This window comes from Mercenaria mercenaria, unplaced genomic scaffold (genome assembly GCF_021730395.1).
Source record: "Mercenaria mercenaria strain notata unplaced genomic scaffold, MADL_Memer_1 contig_3644, whole genome shotgun sequence".
Taxonomy (NCBI): domain Eukaryota; kingdom Metazoa; phylum Mollusca; class Bivalvia; order Venerida; family Veneridae; genus Mercenaria; species Mercenaria mercenaria.
The window spans coordinates 34871-41401 of record NW_026461803.1 but is presented as its reverse complement, the minus strand read 5'-3'; the positions used below and the strand labels follow the sequence as shown (position 1 = coordinate 41401).

At 30.5% G+C, this 6531-nt stretch overlaps 1 long non-coding RNA gene across 1 annotated transcript; it reads right to left on the bottom strand.

Annotated features, from left to right (window-relative positions):
* Positions 1–1356: 1356 nt before the first annotated feature.
* LOC128553261 (uncharacterized) lies at positions 1357–4833 on the bottom strand. Its single transcript, XR_008369301.1, has 5 exons — positions 4769–4833; positions 4075–4160; positions 3383–3530; positions 2924–3021; positions 1357–2514 (listed from the first exon to the last, which is right to left on the bottom strand). It is a non-coding gene; the product is annotated as an uncharacterized LOC128553261 (long non-coding RNA).
* Positions 4834–6531: the final 1698 nt, after the last annotated feature.

Here is a 6531-nt window from a genome sequence, read left to right as displayed (position 1 = left end):
CTGTCAAAATGAAAAAACAATGCAATATTTCAAAAAATTTAAAAGTTAATTAGATTTCATAAACCAGAGTACCTAGATAAGTATGTTAGACACACAATAAAAACACATTTAGGAAAAAAAATGTGTTTGAAAAAAAAGATTGACATTTCTACAAGGTAGAATGTGGACAGTTAGAGGTACATGTGTTTAAGACAAAATACAAAGTATAACCAAACAAGGTGAACTTTATAGAAAGTATCTGCTACTTGTGTATATGTGCTATGAATATTATTGGTCTATCAGGTATAATTTCCATTTATGAACATTTACATGAGGGGATCTCAAAGGCTTTACATGATCCTAGTTCTACTTTTCATTTCTACTTTCACTTTCAGTTTGAAATGTGTTCCATTTTTTTTTAAATTAAAATTTTTGCAGCACTTTCACTCCCCCCCCCCCCCAGACTTCCTGAATAACCAATATGTTATGTTAGACAATAGTATAAACATTAGTCTCACTTGAGATGCAAACTACAGGTGTCATATATAGGCCTAGCTTATTCCTGTTTTTAAATGTTGCAGATTTGTAATATATCATAACTTGAGACAGGACTATATAAAAACTGTTTTTGACACAAGCATGGTAACAAAATATATTTTTGAAACAGAAGTTTGAAAATCTGTATGGCAGTATAATAGCATTTTATGATGGGAAATTTCCAATCAGTAGAATATATGTGACAAGCCATGACAAAACGGTCCCAAATGACATTTTTATGGAAACTGAGTTTTTCATATATTCTGAACTGTACATGTGTCCTTAACATAAATTCAAAATTTAAGACCTGCACGTTTTAAAATAACAAAATTATAGCATTTTTTGTACAATAACTCCACAACGCAAACTTGCACTTTTTGTTTAATAATAATGACAAATACTAAAATCATTTATTTTTATTATATATTTTAATTTCATATTTTGCCATCAATATCAAAAGTATTTAACATGATTAGCACAGTTGATAATGCCTTCTTGCTATAAATATGCTTTTTTATATTAAAAAAATTGTCACAATACATGTTTCCATAGCAACAAAATACAAGGATTGCTTTAAATGTCAATTTAACAGACATTTTAGCCTACATTTGATACAAAAATGTAAATTTATAAAATATATATTAGTTCTCTAGAAGAACTAGAATTTGTGATTTTTCTGATTTATATTCATCTCAAAAATATCTAAAAGCAATTCCATAAATATTTAATATTTGTAATGTGTCATTCAACTTCAAATGTACTTAAGATGCATTGTTCAATGACAGTGTAAATTGAAAATTAAAAGTATCAGTGACGATTATATAATATTAAATTGTTTACATAATTATAATTAAAAGTCATATTACTCTGGTATGAAAGCAGATAAACTTAAGACTCAAATTATGTTTCCATGGCAACAACATTTTTTATAAAATAAAGAATTCATTTTAACATCTATTTCCTTCATTTTTCACAAAAATTTTCAAGTAAAAGTATCATTTCAAAATATTCTTCCTGGTGCTGGCTTTTTTCAACTTATATAGTTGCATAAAATATATCTTCACTAAAATATTTAATATTTAGGTAACTACTGTAGAAAATCATCAATAAATATATTTAACTTTGCTTAATAATGTATAAATCAACTGTGTATGTAGAGCTACATTCATAATTTTATGTCATGCAGTACTAAACAGTAGATTGTTGAAAAATCTTCCAGTGTCTTAGAGGAATTTAACATTTAAACTGTGTTCAGCCTTACATACATACAGTGTGTCTATATTTAACCAATGCATAGTACTGTTGACTTCATAAACTTGTTAATTCAATGTTTACATAACTATATGTAGCATTTCTTCATATTCATATATGAGCCACGCCATGAGAAAACCAACATAAGGGGTTTGTGACCAGAATGAATCCAGACCAGCCTGCACATCCACGCAGTCTGATCAGGATCCATGCTGTTCGCTAACAGTTTCTCTAATTCCAATAGGCTTTAAAAGTGAACAGCATGGATCCTGACAAGACTGCACGGATGGGCAGGCTGGTCTGGATCCATGCTGGTTGCAAACCCACTATGTTGGTTTTCTCATGGCACGGCTCATATATGGAGTTTGGGTCTAGTACACCTTTAAAAAATCAAAAAACATTTTCAAAATTAATTAAAATTTCAGAAAATACCAAATGAGCTAAGCTCTTTCTCTGTATTACTTTAAATGTTAAACACTTTTTTTCCATTCATTCTTTGTTTTAAATGGCTAAGTTCTCAATTTTAAAGGCTTTGGCACTGCTAGTTTTGAGCATACATTGCTGTTGCTGCAAAGGGGCGCTATTTCATTATACAGGTACCACTGTCGGCTGGCATCCAGCTCAGGAATGGTAATACAGTTGGAGAATTTGCCTGTCATGCCAATCCCCTGCCTAAAATATTAATCTCCGTCTCTGTGTTGAAGTTATAATCCTTCAAGAATACTTTTACTAGGTCATTCTGACATTCTGTAATGATAAATGTATCAGATATTTAAGACAAAGAACACTAATACCACACATAATTACATTAAATTACATTTTAGAATTTTATTATAGTAATGACAACCTCTTTTCATAAAAAATTTCAACCATCGCACATATTTTACATCAAGTAATGGCCATGATTTTGATCTCGATTTAACAAATAGTTCTTTAACCTGGTTAAGAAAAAACAGTTACTGTATTACAATTATGTTATTTCTGTTGAACTGGCTTGCAGTGAGCTAGACACTCTTTAACAACATAAAAAGAAACAGAAAATGTGGCATCTTAATATAAGTGGACTATTTACAGACATGAACTCTGCAGCAAGTTTTATCAATACTTGATTATCACACAAAAAAAACTGCTTAAAGAGGTGACAAGCCAAATATACCTAAACATGTTCAGGACTGAATTCTGCAAGCCAAGTCCCCATCAGGTTGTACTCCAAGTCAATCATGTAGACCCATCATAACAAGCCACATTCCACAACTGAAATAAGGGTATATTTAAACAATGAATTATTAGACAATAACTTTTAAGTAGCAATAGTGTAGTCCTTAGAATATAACATAGCTGCAGCATCACTTTATTACAACAATTAAATGCCAGCTACACAGTTGGATTTTTTAATACAGTATGTTATGTAAGTTTACAATATTAAAATTGTAAATCAATGTTTATCAGTGGAGATATGATGTTTCATTTACATAAAAGTATGCACATTATATATATAAACTGGAAACCAGTGACTTTCCAAACAGAAGTGTATGATCACACTGTGAAATTAAATATTTCAACATCAAGTTCTGTGTGCTTAATAAATATTTCTTTATTTATTGGGAATTCTTACCTTATTAGAACACTTCTTATTTTGTCCAATATAGTTGTCCATATGTTATGAAACCTTCTTTTATCCATAGTCATAATGCTTGAAGTGATGGTGGACCATAGATACCACACTGCTCCTCTTCCAACAGCAGTACTGTACTTTTCATACACTAGGTAGAAAAAAAAACAAGAACAGTTTATGAGAAATGTATTAAAGTCCTCATCAAAATAGAGTGAATCAACACTGACCAAAACAGTCCATCATTTCTTATAGATAATGCTTGACAACAACTTGCATTTATCAAAATTTAATTGAATTCCAATTTAAAGTGCTTATTATACAGCATCTTTATTATAAAGCAATGCAGTATTTTCAATCCCATTTCAGAGATGTACAAAAAGTTCAGTGAAAAAAAAAACAAGCAAACTTAAGAAATTAATAGTAAAATCAAGTCTTAACAAAAGACAACTTCCTTTGGATAATTTCACTTAACCAAATTTCTGTTATTAAGGTTTCACTGTAAATTCAAATGTAAAATGCGCACTGTAGCCTTATAGCTTTTATTTATAGAGTCATGGTTGTTTTGAAGACTGGAATTTAATTTAGTGATACTGCAGTATATGGAATTTCATAGTTAAAATTGATATTGAAAAAAAAATGCATTTGAGGATACTGACACTGATATGAATGTAAACTAACTTTAAATATTATACCTGCATGAGAACTCACAGCAACTCCACTTGATGGGCATTGTCAAAACTGCAGTGAACATTTATATCTCATACTGCTGGAGGTTGTCCTGAAAAATATAAACAAATTTTTTTTTCATTTATTTAGTAGCCTACCAGTATGCTGTCTGCAAGTACTGACAGTAGTGAGAGTGAAAAAAGTAGTTTTTAAATATTGTAAATTGCATGTAGAATTTTTTAGAAATTTTCAGGAGGTCTATTTTAGTTGATATTACAACAAAAAGTGACAATTTAAAACACCACTTTTCCTGTGTTATTGTAGATTCTACTTTTCTTTTCCAATTGTCATAGATGCTACTGTATGTGCATAATGACCATGTAATTATTCACCAGTTGACATCTGTGACTGACAGTTAAAAAGATGTACAATATTCCTGTTCATTTACAATTTCTAGACAGAAAATTTCATACAGAATATACTTAATATAGTAGATGCCTGACTGTCTTGGCTACAAGTATATTCTGCCATCATGAAAATTTACAAATATACAGAAAAAAATATTAAAAGTACTTGACAGCAGACAGTCAAATCGAAATGTCAAAACGGTCATTTTTCGCTGCCAAGTTGTATCTTCGATACATCAACAAAAGAAGCGGTCTGTTCATTCTTTTCTTTACTTAAGTTACGGATAAATTTATGATGAAAATAAACACTTACCATAACAACCAATAAATCCGCCATGCACTTTAAATATCCGCGTATATTCAGAGCAATAACTGCATCACACCCTGGTACCGGCGTTCCCAAGTACAGGTGGCACTCACACATACAGCGCTCGATAAGCGATCTTGGAGGAGCGGTGGTTTAAGTATTTCCTATTGTATCTCCTGTAATTCAAAAATTTTCTTAAAATGAAAGATATCTGCGCCCTGATGAATAATTGGTGACTATGTTCTGTGAGTGTCACAACATTTCATCTTGAAATAAACAAAATACGGCGAGTTAAAGAGAATTCCGATAATTTTTTTCCTTTCATAGAATTTTTGTAAATTCATATATATGATAGGAAAATGTGTGCTGAAAACAATGAACAAATAAAAATAATAGGTCACCAGGCTTGTTTTTGTGAAAAATTGCTTTGAACACACCCACTGTTGCTGAAACTGTCAGCGATTTTTGAACATTTTCATAATTTTCTGCTTTTTTATAAATACCAACCAAAATATACATCCAGGCAGCACAATATGGTTTTTTTCTTATTACAGATTTTATCATATACTTACTTGATATCATAGTCATATTTGTAATACTCTATCCTTACAATGATGGGTACAAATGAAAAAAAAAATATTGTTTCATATTTGCTTTTGTGAACTTTTTTCAATGAAAAATACCCATAGTGAAGAATATTTTTTTAAATTTTGAAAAAACTCTTTCATAGAATTTTTTTTTCCTTTTTTTCTTGTGTATAGATAATTGTATTGTGAGCATAAAAATGGCTAAAAATGTATGGGTCACCAGGCTAAATTTTATGTTAAGACCGCTAGAATACAAACACCTGTTCGGACGGAAATGGCGCGAACCTGCCCAAATTGATTACATGTATGTCTGCTAAAAGTTTAAAAAAAGTTTTAAAAATTCTTAATTCTTTCTATAATTGCATACTAAATAATCTGAAAGGTGATATTGTCTTATCAGTACTAAGTCAATTATCTTACATTATATGAACAACACTGTCTTTATACTAAAATGCGATGTGAAAACACAACCACAAAAATAGCAAGATACCCGTCAGGCAAGATACTTGTCAATAGAACATAAACCAGTATCAACATTTGATTACTGATATAACTTATCAAAAATGTTATTTCATTCAAGATTCCTCATATTTAAGATTGTCTGTAACATGTTTCAACACATGTTGACTTCAGTTCAGTTTTCCATAGAAAGTGTCGGCTGCGCAGAAAGATGCGCATTAAAAACTATAGGAAATCCCTTTAAACGTGAACGTTTGACTCAAAAATGTCAAATGTCAAAAAAACACGTAAAATACTCAGTAAATACTCCAAATGTATTCATTTTTGATAAGTATCGTATAGTCATGTCTTCATACAATAACCATTTCAAATTCCAAGACTTAATTTGTTATATTTAAAGAATGACTCGTGTTTAAAGATGGTATGGGGTTTCAAAACGGCACTCACATGGCACAGGTGTGTTGTTTTTTTTGGCGCTCAACAAGTACAGCTAGAGAAAAGTCTTCAGAAATGTAGACCTTGTTGTTGTTTACTCTCAGTGTGGTGCCTGTATTATCATAAATCTTTATGCTGTTAAAAAATTGACTCTAGAAATCGACCTTTTATGTTAAAACATACGGCGACAATATTTTAACATTATTTTTTTATTAAAAAGCTTCTTGAAAACTGATAAATGCTAAAATTTGATATGTCCTAGGATTTCGTTGAAAAATGAAAAACGTG